The 14,548-nt window shown below is 38.3% G+C and overlaps 1 protein-coding gene across 2 annotated transcripts in view; it reads right to left on the bottom strand.

The window, feature by feature from the left end:
- The window catches only part of Samd12 (sterile alpha motif domain containing 12), a 400,984-nt gene that overhangs the window by 329,154 nt on the left and 57,282 nt on the right, over positions 1-14,548 (bottom strand). The gene's annotated exons all lie outside the window — the stretch shown is intronic.

The raw sequence follows: 14,548 nt of genomic DNA, 5'->3' as shown, positions 1-14,548 counted from the left end.
ATAGAGCGCTAATCTCCAGAATCTATAAAGAACTCAAAAAACTCTACACCAAGAATGTAAATAATCCAATTGACAAATGGGCTAAGGAAATGAATAGACACTTCACAGAAGAAGATGTACAAGCAATCAACAAACATATGGAAAAATGTTCAACATCTCTAGTAATAAGAGAAATGCAAATCAAAACCACCCTAAGATTCCATCTCACCCCAATTAGAATGGCGATTATCAAGAATACAACCAACAACAGGTGTTGGTGAGGATGTGGGGAGAAAGGTACACTCTTACATTGCTGGTGGGGCTGCAAATTAGTGCAGCCACTCTGGAAAGCAGTGTGGAGATTCCTTAGAAAACTTGGAATGGATCCACCATTTGACCCAGCTATCCCACTCCTTGGCCTATACCCAAAGGACTTAAAATCAGCATATTACAGAGATACAGCCACATCAATGTTCATAGCTGCTCAGTTCACAATAGCCAGATTGTGGAACCAACCTAGATGTCCTTCAATTGATGAATGGATAAAGAAAATGTGGTATATATATACAATGGAATATTACTCAGCCATAAAGAATGATAAAATTATGGCATTTGCAGGCAAATGGATGAAACTGGAGAATATCATGCTAAGTGAGATAAGCCAATCTCAAAAAACCAAAGGAAGAATGATATCGCTAATAAGTGGATGATGACACATAATGGGGGTGGGAAGGGTTAGTGTTGGGGTTGGAGTTGGGTTTAGGGAGGGGGGCAGGAATGGAGGAAGGAAGGACTGTATAGATGGAGGGGAAGGGTGGGAGGGGAGGGGGAGAAGGGAAAAAATGGCAGAATGAATCAAACAACATTACCCTATGTAAATTTATGATTACACAAATGGTATGCCTTTACGCCATGTACAAATAGAGAAACAACATGTATCCCATTTGTTTACATTAAAAAAAAAAAAAAATAAAAAAAATAAAAAAAAAAAATAATAAAAAAAAAAGGGTATACACGTTTTATATCATGGAATTAATGCCAAGATAACTTTAAAATAAGCTTTAATAAAGAATATTCCTGCTAACCATATGAGAAAGTGCTCATTTTCCCACATTATGTCAATACTAGATATTTTAATGTCTTTTAAGTCTTTGCTAATCCTATGCAAAGGAATCTCATTTAAAAATAAATTTATTTGATTTATAATGAAGTTGAAACATTTTATAAGTTTACTGTAACATAAAATTTCATCTCTGAATTGCTTATTTAGTCTTCTATTCTATTAATCTACTTGAATTTGTTTAATCAATTTGTTATGTTACTGACTGTCATAGACATTAATTCAATGCCTGCTATATGTCACAAATATCTTCTCCTATGCTGTCACCTATGTTTAACCGTGTTCATGGCAAGTTTTTATATTTAGAAATATTTAATGTTATGATGCTAAGAAAGGCTTTCTCTTATGTTGCTTTCTGAAATGTTAAAGCTTTGTTTTAGCATATTAGATTATTAACCCATATGGAATTTATTTATATATATGGCATAAAGAGAGATATGTATTCTATTTTATTTTTTTCTAACCTAATGTCATTATCTCCATCTTGCAAATGACAAAACTAAAACTTAGAAAGGTTAAGGAGCTTGTCTGATGCAAGTGGCCTAACAAGACAATAAACCTTATGATACTTTCTACCAAACCAAGCCACCTCTCAAGAAACACGATACACTCCACAGTAAAACATTAATATACTCAGTACAAACAGCCTGAAAACGTCACTCACACTTGCTTTAGCAGCAAGAAGTGCCTTGGCATTGCTGATCATATATAGACATACCTGCCAAGATCTGCTCTGCATTTGCTCAGAGATGGAATCACGAAGTCCAGGAATAGAATTCCATTATTATTCAGCACCAACTAGCTGCTATCGTGAAAACAAAGATGCCTCAAATTGACACTTTCTCAAATGACAATTCTATGTTCTCTGGGCTAGAATCAAGTCTAACTGATAATAATCAGAGAAGAGGAATAAGGTTGACATTTTATCCAAGATCATGAGGTTGAAGTGTCCAACTTCGACCACCAGTTCCCAGCAAATCCCGTCCCACTACAAGCTACATGGATGGTGCCTTTGGTGTTTTTTATTTCACCTACCTAATGGGACTCAGAGTAGACACCTTGGTTGCCTTCCCAGTTTATAATGAATTTCTTTGCATCTGGGAATGCTCTCCATACCTCCATTCCAGAACCACAGGGTCTCGGAGAAAGGCCACTGTCCACCTTGTGTCACAGTGATTTTCCAAAGCTGGAACTCACACTGGACTGATCACATTCTCTTTCCTTAGAATTTAAGGTTAGGATGAGGGAGTCAAGTCAACTGCATCACAAGGCTAAAACAAGATTTTGTAAGCTCAGGAGCTGTGAGTGGTCAGTTACTGCCATGTAGACTGTGAAATGGAGAAACTAACTGCAGGAAAGAAAAGAGAAAAAGGATGTCTGCACTGAGAAGGACAAGAACTAGAGACAGACTATGATGTGGGCTTCTATGACATTCTGGTTAGGATTGTTCATTTAGTCAATAAATATTTACTGTGCACTTAATACACGTCAGATGTCATTTTAGGTGATTGAGAACTATAAGATACCACTCCATCCTCAAAATAGTTTTTGTTGTTTTGTTTTGTTTTGTTTTGTTTTTTTTGCTTAAGCTAAATGACAGCAATTTCTGTTTCTTTTAACCAGAGATTTATTGACTCATACAGGTCCATAAACACAAAACTCCTCTGAGATGTTTTACACTTTCAACACTTTCAGATGCCAGCTCCAATTTTCAGATACCCCTATGCTACCTGTACAATCATTCATTTTATATACCTGTCACCTAAGGTGACTCCAAGTTCTTCCAGGGTAGTGGTTTTAAACTGTCATGACACAAGTCCCCAGTGTACTATGACAGATGATGAGCTATGTCATTAGTAATTTTTTAATTATAATAAATTGCTAAAGTTGGCTAGCGTTTCACCATGTTTTTCCCTGAGCAGATTCAAGGTCATGTGCAATATCAGTCTCACTTGCATCTCTATATGCTTACTTAGTCAAGAGAAATCTGATCTAACCAGCAGGCAGGGAATTTTGTCAACCCTGGGTGTGTATGCAGGAGTATGTTAGGTATGTGAAAATCATCCCTACTGTTTACCAAGGAAGATGGAAAGTTAAGACTCTCAGAGGCTGTGTCTTTCACAGGATTCTAAACATATCACAGAAACTCAATAAATAGTTGCTATTGCTGCTTCAGATTTGATAGCTAGGAAGTTTTCTGCTCCTTAATCCAGCACCATTGCAACTGGCCAGGTAAAACATGTCCACGTGTGCTCTAGGCCTCATGCCTTGAAAAATTCTGTCTCAAGCTGGAATATATGCAAAGACTGGGTAAAAAATAAATAAATAAATAAAATAATACAGTCAAACAAAGGTAAGAACTGTGCTATGAACACTGCTTTTTGGCTTAATTTCTCTCTGATGGGCAATGTCCCTCTGTCACAGGCCCCAGGGTTTTGGGAGGACCATGACTGGTCCAGAGATGGGCACATGACTTGAGTAAGACCAGTTGGGATCCTTTTTGAGAAGCTGAAAGGATGCAAGCAAAGAGAACAAGATTTTCAATCTCAACTGATAGAAACACAAAAGCCTGGAGCTATGAAAATCTTTTACAGGGAATAAAGTCAACCCAGAGAATCTACCACATTAAGCTATGTTTACCACACGTGTGTTAGCTCATTAAATCCTTATGACCTAGGAAGTACCTAGCTAGTAAGCTCACTTTTCTGATGAGTAATCTAGGGTTTTGAGTTTAAGTCACTGTCCAAAATCTTTTAGTCAGCCAAAGTAAGTGCAGAGATTTGAATGTATGTCTTTTTGTTTCTAAGGCTCACCTCTTCCAAAGAGACAGAAAATATTTTGTAAGACTTTGAAGCCTCTCTGAAACTTCCTATCTATGTGAATGTATGCAAGCCTTTGTTTATCATCTGACTTACATTCAGTGCAAGGAGTCAAGCATACTTCATCTGTAAAGGACCAGAGTAAACATTTCAGCCTTTGAGGGACAGACGATCTCTGTCAAAACTACTTAAATCTGCCATTGGACTGTAAAGATAATTATAGAGATGATCTCTGTCAAAACTACTCAAATCTGCCTTTGGACTGTAAAGATAATTATAGACTGTATGTAAATGAGTATATATGGTTTTAGGCAAATAAAACTTTATTTATAAAATAGACAGCAGAAAGAGGCAGGATGTGACCTTTCAGTAACAGCTTGCTGTCCTAAGCTATTACTTGTTGTGCAACTAGATTCAAATTCCATGTAGAAAAATTTTGTAATATTAAGAAATTTTTATTTACCCATGATGAAACACATACACACAAACATACTAAATCATCAAGGTGATTATAATAGGCTAAACCCCAGGGATTCTGGTATTTTGATTCATGAAGCGATCTATGCCAAATATCTAACTGAGGATAAAGCAAAGTTGAGGTGAGCAGGTAATCCTAGAGGGTGGACATATGTCCACTGTAAGGGACAGTTCATCTTCCTCCAAGTCATTAAGTCAATGAGAAACAGGCTACCCTGCCTGGATAGAGAAATAAGTGCTAGGGACTTCCAGACAATAGAAGAATAAGAAAACCAAATAGCAAGAAAAAAAGCACCAAAAATAGATGTTCTTTCCATGAGATGTTTAAAGATGCTTAGATCATTTCATTTTCAGTGGGAAAACAGACACATTTCCATTCATTTTCTAAGTATTTGTTTTTAAAAATTAAATCACTTTGTGAATAATTCAATATATTTAAGACATAAATTTAAATATCCGTGAGCTAACAATATTTGCTACAAATATGAATTAATACTTAAAATATTGCAGTGAAGAAAGTGTACAATCTTTGATCTACCTTTTAAAGTCTGGTTTCTAAGGGAATGTGGTTGTAAGGGCATTTGGAGGGAGAAAGCACTCTCATTTCAACTCCCCACACCTCTACATAGGAACACAAGGGAATTGTCCCAGGTCTTTCAGAACTAGGAAACTGGAGAACAAGAAGACAATTTTATGACAATCACTTTTATGAGATTACTTTTAACTAGATCCAAGTGAAAGTTAATTTTCAAGCCCATACACATTTAGGTAATGATAGGCTGCCTGTAAACACCATTTAACAAAATGCATTTTATTTCTATTATGAGGAATAATTTACCCTTGAGGGACAAAGTAGTCTTGTGTGTAATATAAAAAAGCAGAACCACGGACTTCCCAAGGTTGTTTGTGTTTTCCTGTCTCCCCTCCCCTCTTACAGCTAACCATTAGGCATCTTTGCACTAGACTAGGGAAAAGGAAGAAAAGACAGAAAAAGAGAAACAGAAGAAGTGGAGGGAGGAAGGGAGGAAGGGAGGAAGGAGTGAAAGGAGGAAAAGAGGGAGGAGGGTGAAAAAAGGGAAAAGATGAGAAAAAAGAAATAAACTATCCCAAGAATGAAGTGGGGTGGGAAAGGATGTTTTTAAATGTAAGCTTAGTTCCCCAATCCCTCCAAATGTTAAAGAGGCAGAGACCCTTGAAATGTTATTTCCATGCCTAGGGTCCTGGAGAATCCCTGCTTGACCCCTGCCTGATCAATCTGGGCATTCCCAGAAATCCAATTGCTTATCCACACTCGTGAGGCCAACTATACCTCCTGGTGTACAACGTCCAGACCACTTACCTCTATCACTGATCAGCTCCAGGTCTCCCATTCTGAGCCTCTAATGGTCAGCTGTATTTCCCATCATTCAAACCTTCACATGAGCAAACAACTCAGCTCCCCTCTCCCACACCCCTATTGCGCACTGTGGAAACCTCAAGGATTACAACTCCACTGCTCTCAGTCAGATAGACTTTTCCTTCAGAACATATTTTTGCATCTGTTCCTCCCTTCCTATCCTTTCTGATACCAAAATGTTAGGCATTCGTGAATTTTTGGAATGGTCTTCATATTCACCTTTCATCACCTGTGATCTCTAGCATCTCCCCATACCAAACCACTGGGGCTAAATTAATCTTACTGAATTATCATTTTTACCTCATAATTCTACCAGTAAGAAAAATCTTTTGGAGCCCTCTGTATATAGAACAGAATCTGAAGTCTTGGGTCTAGTGTCCTAGGTCTTGTATCATCTGTTCCCAATCTACCTTCCTCACTTCCCCAAACTGAAGCTCTCGATGGTCCAAGCTAGTCTACAAATTCTTCTCCAAGGGAGCATACATATTGCCACCTCTTCCCAGTCACATATTCAATTAAATACCACAAAAATTTAATCATCATGCGTGCAAGACATGTGGGGATGCAAAAATAGGTCATCCTTCACTTTTACAATACGGTGTAATAGGTTAAGAGCAAAACACTCAGAATGCAGGATCTAGTGGTACCTCTGACCAGACGCCTGTCAGATGGGAAGACCTAAGAAAAACCAGAAACAGAAAGGAATCCCTCTCTTTCTGGGCTTGATTCAGGGAATTAGTCTCCCACGAAGACCTTCAAGACAAGGTACTGAAGGCCTGAAGGGCAAACTAGGTCAAACAAGAATAGGAGCTAAGGAAAAGAGCACACAGAGGCATTGTTTCCAGGGTAGAAGTCATACTCTCCTATAGTCAAGAACAGCGTGATCACAGGGCTTCATACACATTGGGTCTTCTAAGCACATGACCTTTGAAATGGTCTGCAAATCAGTCTAAGATGGTGCAGAGGTGCTCTGGGAATTTCACCTCAGGCCATAAGTCTTGAAAATCTAACTGAAACCAAAGAACTGCTGCACACTGTAGAGAACCAAGGCGAGAAGGGCAGCAGGATACAGAGACAGCTCACAGCCAAGGGTGCAAGGGTCTAACTTCCTCCTTCCTCTTGTCTCATTATTTGCTATGAACTTGGATAGAGGCAAGTCAGCAGCTCTGATCTCACTGCAGCCCTCCTTCCACAACATGCCTCTGGCTCTGTCCCCTGTGCATTCCATTCATCTGCTAACTATGGAAACATCAAGGAGAAAGAAGTTAGAATCACCAAGAACACACTTTGGGCCAGGCATTGTGGTAGGTGCTTCCACATTGAAAAAAGAAAAGAAGAAACTAAATAGATAAAGATTAAGTAGTGACCAGAAAAGTGTTAAAGGCAACTGCAGATGAATGAAGGCATGGGTTATCAAAATGTCTCTAGCTAACTACAACAGAACCCTTGAGGACAACTGATAAAATGTGGATGCCCAGGCTCTATACATAGACCAGCAGACCTGGGACAAGGCCCAAAGTGATATGTTTGTATGGGTAACATGCACATATATGCATATAAACATGAACATACATATTTTTAAACAAGCAGTCCAGGTGATTCTAAATAGCACACAGGTATTTGTTCATGAGTAACTGTTAGAACTGATCAATTAGAGTATCTACTGTTTCCTTTAGACCTCAAACTCTTGGTTCAAAGTGACAGAGCTTCAATGTATCCTGATGCATGCCCCCGAAACCTCACTGCAGATTAAATCATGATATGCTTGCAACCATATATTGCCTCTTAGTTTCAGAAATGTGAAAAAGTTAAAGAAAAAAATACATATCTTTGCATTGATGGGCTACAGTTAACATCTCAAGCTTCCAAAACAGTCAGGGTTAATCTGGGTTATTTGCCTGGTGACTGAGATAAGGTTCCTTTGAGTTACACAGCTAGTAAGAGATAAGCCAAGACTGTTTAGAGCTCCAAAGCCTTCTTCATTCACCCCTTGGAGATGACCTGAGCAGTGAGCTCCAGGACTGGGCTCGCCCTCTGCCACACGCATTTCCCTGGCATATAAACATGAAATGTCTAGAAGAGTGGTTGGCACAAGTTAAGCTCTCAATAAATGCCAGTGTTCCTGCCTCCACATTGCAGCTCTGGGGATGAACTGGGAACATGAGCTACCAAGCATGAGAAGGAGCACTATTAGAAGATATCATAAGGGACAAACTGAGTCTCAGTTTCTCTGGGGAGGCTGCTGGACCAATGAATGTTTAAGCAGAGACCTGAACAATGGTGAGCAGCATTTCACTATCAAATCAAAGGGTGGCATGCAGGGCTTTCTCCAGAATCCCCAGCCCAGATATGAAAGAGGAGCTTTGCAATCTTCAGCTCTCGACCAGAAGACCAGAAGTAACACTGAATTGCACCATTCTTCTTGGCAGCCCAACCTGACTTTGTCCACAGGCTTCCCACCAGCTCCCAAGGTGTCCAAATGAGGCCCCCTAGGAAGGAAAGCAAAATTGAACCACCTGACTGTCAAGCAGACAGATGAATCCATCTGCTTGTAGGGCAGGTGGCAGTGGAGCAATAAATTAGCCCTATAAAATACTTCAAATCTAAGTGTGTAATCTCTCTTAATTACAATGAGATATTTCTACAGAGGATTTTTTTTTTTAAAGCAGGCAGATAAAATTACAACGTTGAATTAACTGGCAAGTCCCTCTCTACCTCCCCAACTCCCAGTCCTCCATTTAGGCGGCTCAACTTGCAACATTTGGGAAGCTTTATTATTCAAGGTGATGTCAGCCTCAGCAGATCCGCAGCATGGGGTGGGACAGAAGGAGAATTACACAAACTCCGTGGGAACCCAGCCCATCAGCTCTTGGCGCCTAGAACAGAACAGAAGGCCACATCGGTTTGCTTTACAGTAGGCTCCTAGCAAACACAAAACCAAACTCACGCATTTAATTACTGATACGAAGACTCTCCTTGTCCAAGATCATTGAAAATTATTTTTAAAACAAAACCAAAAGTCATGTGAAAAAAAAAATGTTCATAAAATATGCAGACTTTTGCTTGAGACTCATTTAGGAATAGAGAAATAGAAGCCTCAAGCCAAGTAACAGGCAGTGCAGAGATGGCAAATACACCAGAATCTAATCTGTGAATACTGAAAGATCAGCTTCATTTGGGACAGGGGACAGAGCTCAAAAACAGCACAGTCTATAGGCACTTCCTTAAACACACACACACACGTGCACACACACACATTTCTATTAGAAAACATCCAGGAGTCTGCTGAAACTCTGACATCCTATTCCTTGTACCAGGAAGACCCATCCCTAATTTGTTGGCCAAATTAAGAATAACTTCAGTGAGGCTTTTCCTGGTGTCCCCAAGGTACAGTTGGTCTCTCCCTTTCCCAAGTCTGCTCCCTAATACATCTATTACTATCCATATAATACTGGGATGTAATAAATCTACACTTCTGATGCCCCATCAGATAGTAAGCTACACAGACCAAATGTATACCCATCACCCAAGAATCCTGGCACCCGGCACAGTACTCAGCACATGGCTGTGCACGATACAGGTTGAACAAAATATTAAACAAATAATAATCTACACTACTCCCTGCTAAGAGAACTGGTCTTTATGCATTGCTTGGAAAGGTGCCCGAGAGCACGCTGAGTTAAAGTCACAGATGATTTTGTTACATGCCCCAAGCTTTGGTCAGTTCTAGTATTTTCCCATATCAAACTGAAGATATGTGCTTTTTTAATTTTTTAAAATTAGTCTCTTTTTTAGTTTTCTTCTTGTCCTACATAACAATAACCAGGATATTATGATTTGGTGTGTTAATTACATTCTGTTCAAATAAACAAAATATTAAGTTATTCCATCAAGCACTGTTCATCTGCATACCACCTTGAAGACACAGTGATAGAGTGGTGCATGTAAACCACTTGAAGAAATCTTGAATTAATATTCAAGCTGAAAAGGTCATTGGAGATTATCAGAGTCAAACTATTCACAACAAGGAAACCACAGTTCCAGAGGATCCTATTTCTTTCTCAAATAATGAAACTGGTGAGTAGTAGACATTGGACAAACATCCACAACCCCAAGCTCCCATTTTAGTGCTTTTGCTCTGACATCTAGGTCAAATACGGGAGAAAAATAAGAGTTTTCAAACATCTAAAGTACTACTGCAAATATTTAAGATACTTTAAAGTCTACTTTTTATTAAAAAGACTGGAAGAAAATGAAACAAACTCTGGAGGGGTAACAAATGTATTATTTTTTCTCCTTATTAGCTTCCTAATAATTTGCAATATGGTCACAGTCACTGCATCATAAAAAAAGTAAAAAGTACGCCATATGCAATGGGTAATTTATCGTACCAATTTGACTAGGTGATGGTACCGAGTTGTTTAGTCAAACACTTCTCTAGATGTTACAGTGAAGGTTTGTTTGTTTGTTTGTTTTTTTATTTGTGGTGCTGGGGGATTGAACCCAGGGCTTATTTATTTATTTATTTATTTATTTATTTATTTATTTATTTATTTATTTGTGGTGCTGGGGGATTGAACCCAGAGCCTCATGCTTGCAAGGCAAGCATTCTACCAACTGAGCTATATCCCCAGCCCTATTTATTTATTTTTAATGTTCACAATCAGCTACCCGTACCTAAAGTAGATTGTCTTCATAATGTAGGCAGGCCTTACCCAATTAGCTAAAACCCCTAAATGCAAAGATTGAGGTTTCCCAAAGAAGGAATTCAAGACTACAGCATAAAAATCTTGCCCGTGTTCCTAGCTTGTGGGACTGCACTACAGATTTCAGGCTTGCCAGCCCCAAAATCACATGAGCCAGTTCCTCAATTAACCAGTCTCTATACACATACATAGACTGACCCTAGATCTAGGTATTCTGTTGGTGCCATTTCTCTGTAGAACCCTGATTAACACCACACATTTCCATACTTGTGCTTTTAAGGGAGAGAGGCTTACACCTAAAGAAGATCGATTAGGGGGTTGGAAAGAAAAGAAAGTAAAATAATAAGTCATCTACAGAAAGAGCTAATATTCATCTGTTGTTTGTTCACACAACAAATGTGAGAACAAAGCAAATCAAGTCCCACACAGGACACCTCATCAAATCAATTAATTATAAATTAGTTTCCATGAAAACCTTTCCAGGGCACATACTAAGGAATTCTTTTCCTGATGTTGTTTATCTTTACACTTGATTTCCATTCTTGGTTTTGTGATTTAAACAAAACAAAACAACTAAAACACTCCTACCCAAGTTTCACAGTTTGCTTATGGTATTTTTCTCTCTTTTTGAGTGGGTGCCAGAAAAACCACACTCATCTCATTTCCCTAAAACAACACATTCCTCCTCTTCCTGCCCCTCCACAGAGAAGCCAGCAGGATTTATTCTAGGGCTCGCTTTGCATTACTGATGTGCAATAGCAGACCTGTCTTCCTGTATGCTGTTACAGAGTGACAAGGGAATGAATTCCACAGCCATGGGAACAGCCAAATCAACATTTGAAAATATTAATGAAATAAAATTTAAATAAGAAGTCTTTTCTGCAAATCAGCACATCCTGAATTTCCCTTTAAAAAAATGGAGATATTGATGAAATGCAGACCAGCTTCTAGCTCTGTTGAATGCTTGTCATGACACTTCCTAAGCAGAGATACGAACCATGACTAAGTGTTTATTACACGACCCATGAAGCCCCTTGTTCTCAGTAGCACGTGAGAGGGTGATGGCCATGACTGGGTCTTTGAGCAGTGTGTCAATTGATCTCTTGAGTAAAATGATTTTTAAAATGATGCTTTAGTTACAGTTGTCTTGGTGGTGTCCAGCGAGTATCCGAGTAATTAGTGACATTTCACTGAACTGGCTTAGAAAAAAGAAAAGAGAGAGAAGTCACATCCTAAGGCTGGGGAACTGGAAAATATGAGGACAAAATACTTATGGACCACGCTCTGAGCAAAAGACAGACTTTAGATTTGAAATCTTCTCTCTTAGGCCTCATCTATGACCTCATTTTTAAAATGCAGAGAACAGAAATCTATCTATCAGTCACTCTGTAAGGATAAGTTAAAGTTTTAAATGGAAAACAATTCCATTTAGAGCATGATTTTTGATAATCCCGAAGACCCAACATTCCTCATTTTACCTTCTAAAACTGAAAATGACACCCTGATATCCTTCTAGAATTTCTAGGAAGGCCATGATGAATTGAACAGAAAGCTTCAGAATGCTACGTGGCATTTTCAGGACCAAGAGTCCCTGGTTGATATCACTCACAGCCACAATATTTTAGGCATCTCAATGACCTACTTTTTCCAACTGGAGAATGACATGTACAATTAAGTCCCTTTGGTTGTCACCAAAAAATAATTTTTGTACTCCAAGATTCTTTGAATTATAATTATCAATATCATTTGTTAATGTTACATTCAGAATTTATTAAGTATAAAGGGATGACAAAGACAGTTTATCCTCAAAAAAACTCAGAAGCAACAGAAATAAACATGAACTCAGCTACTTACAGATGAACAAGCAGACAGGGGACACTTTGCAGGGTTCCCCTTTTCCAAAGGCATTGATGAAGGTTTACTTAAGAAAGAAGACACATGTTCAAGGGAAAATGGGGGAGGATCTCAAGAGAGACACCTTTGGGGTAAGGCAAAGAGTATACATTCAAGGGAGAATGCAGTTTTTCTCCAGAGGGAAAGGTAGCCTAGCATGAACAATCTTTTTACATTTTTCGCTTAATATAAATGTCACTGTGATGCATATACTATTGAACAATTCGACTATCACCAGTTTATTTTAGTCAGATAACTTTAGTCACTTTAATAACTTAGAATTTCTTTATATGAACAGAACACAATTCCATGTACCTGGTTTTCTACATATAGAAATTTAGTTTGTTCCTTATTTTCTATCATTATAAATAATACTCCAATTAGCATTTTTATAAATCTCTTCTTTCCAATATTAGAGTGGAATCTCTAGTTTATTAGTATGAGGATCATTAGCTCTGTCACCTACAGCTTATTGGTTTGTGTGCACAAAAATAAAGTGTAACTTTGTCCACTAGACCAAGATTCTTCACTAGACCGTTCATATTTTCTATATCTGTTCTAACATTGGTCCACCAAGGACCTCAATTACTAAGAAAAGGAAGTCAAAACTTCTCTGATTTTGAATTTGCCAATTTCTCTATTCAATTTTTTATACATTGCAAAGTTATTTTATTAGGTGCATATAAGTTTAAAAGTATTATATCTTACTAGTCTCTTGTTCCTTCTATCATTGTATAGTGACAAAGTTGACACTGAATCATAGGCCATCTTTGGGCAATTACTGTCAAGAGTCTACTCCATGAGGAGTCCTGCAGTAGAGTTACGGAGCAAAGACTCAGTAGAGAAGCTGATTAGGTTTGAAAAAAACCTAATCAAAGTGCTGCAAGCTCACATGCACACTGACTAGCCAAATGTGTTAAGAATAGAAATTCGGAACCAAATCTTCCTACTAGATATTTTATATAGGCTTAGGTAAAAAAAGAGTTATTTGTTGATTTCCTAGTATCTCAAAAAGATTCCCTCCAGAGGGAAGACTTTGATTCTGGTGCCTGTCCCAAGGTTACCACTCACACAAAACTAATTTTTCAAGTTAGCCTTTCAACTTGTAGCTTCTGGAACACATGGGAAGTATAAATGAAGATTCCAAATTCACATAAAGATGGATATTTTCTAGGAAAACCATTTTTCCCCACCTTAAACCCAGAAGATGACAAATATCCTTTCGTAAACTAATGGGGAGACTCTTTACACTATGCTTTCCAATGGGGTGCAGCCTTGAGAGACTCTTGTTCTATGTGACCACCTCCAACAATGACCATTTAAGCTCAACTGTCCGCCCTCCGGCAAAGGTACCACAGGGTCATCCCACATACTCACTTCCTGGTATTTAGCACCCTTCGTATTTAGTATCTGGTGGTTTACTTTACTTCCTTACAAAGTCGGTCATGCATTTCTTAGGATGTTTGCCATATTGCATCTCATGTTTCTTGACATTCTTAATGGGAGGGCTTTCAGGGTATCTACCATGCAATTCTGCAGGAACCAGATATGGACACATACACCACATGCACTTGGAGCTGCATGTGGCCTGTGGTAAGTGCTATATGAGTGTTTGTTGTTATTGAAAGCACTTCTTTTCTCAGTGTAGAAGCTAGGTAACTAAAATAGGAAGCTCAATACATTGCAGTGACTTGATTGATTATATAAAAGTATATATTTTAAAATTAAATACATTCCTATGGGGCATGTAGAATTTTTTTTTTAAATTCAAGATGGAATCAATTATGTGCTCTTTGTTGGGTAGAGGGATGACTTCAATAAGCAATACATCTCTGTGTAAAAATACAAATTTAAAAATAAAATCTCAAAAAGTGATCACTTAAAACTAAGACTACTTCATGAACTATGAGTAGCTAAGACTTAGAACTCTAGTGCTTTTCTGAAAATTATACATTTAGACCAAACAGGGGCAAATATAGTGCAGTTGAGGGAATTTAAACTTTAGGACCTTTCATTTGCTCAGGGACAGGAAAAGGAGCTTCTCATGGATTTGCATGATTCTGTTTTGGTAAAGTTTGTGAAATTTGCAACAGAAAGACATTTTACCCATAGTCAGTTAAGATAACTTTTTCTACCTCCACTCACCCCACCATACCTT

This window comes from Sciurus carolinensis, chromosome 1 (genome assembly GCF_902686445.1).
Source record: "Sciurus carolinensis chromosome 1, mSciCar1.2, whole genome shotgun sequence".
NCBI lineage: Eukaryota > Metazoa > Chordata > Mammalia > Rodentia > Sciuridae > Sciurus > Sciurus carolinensis.
This window is presented reverse-complemented; position numbering and strand designations above follow the sequence as displayed.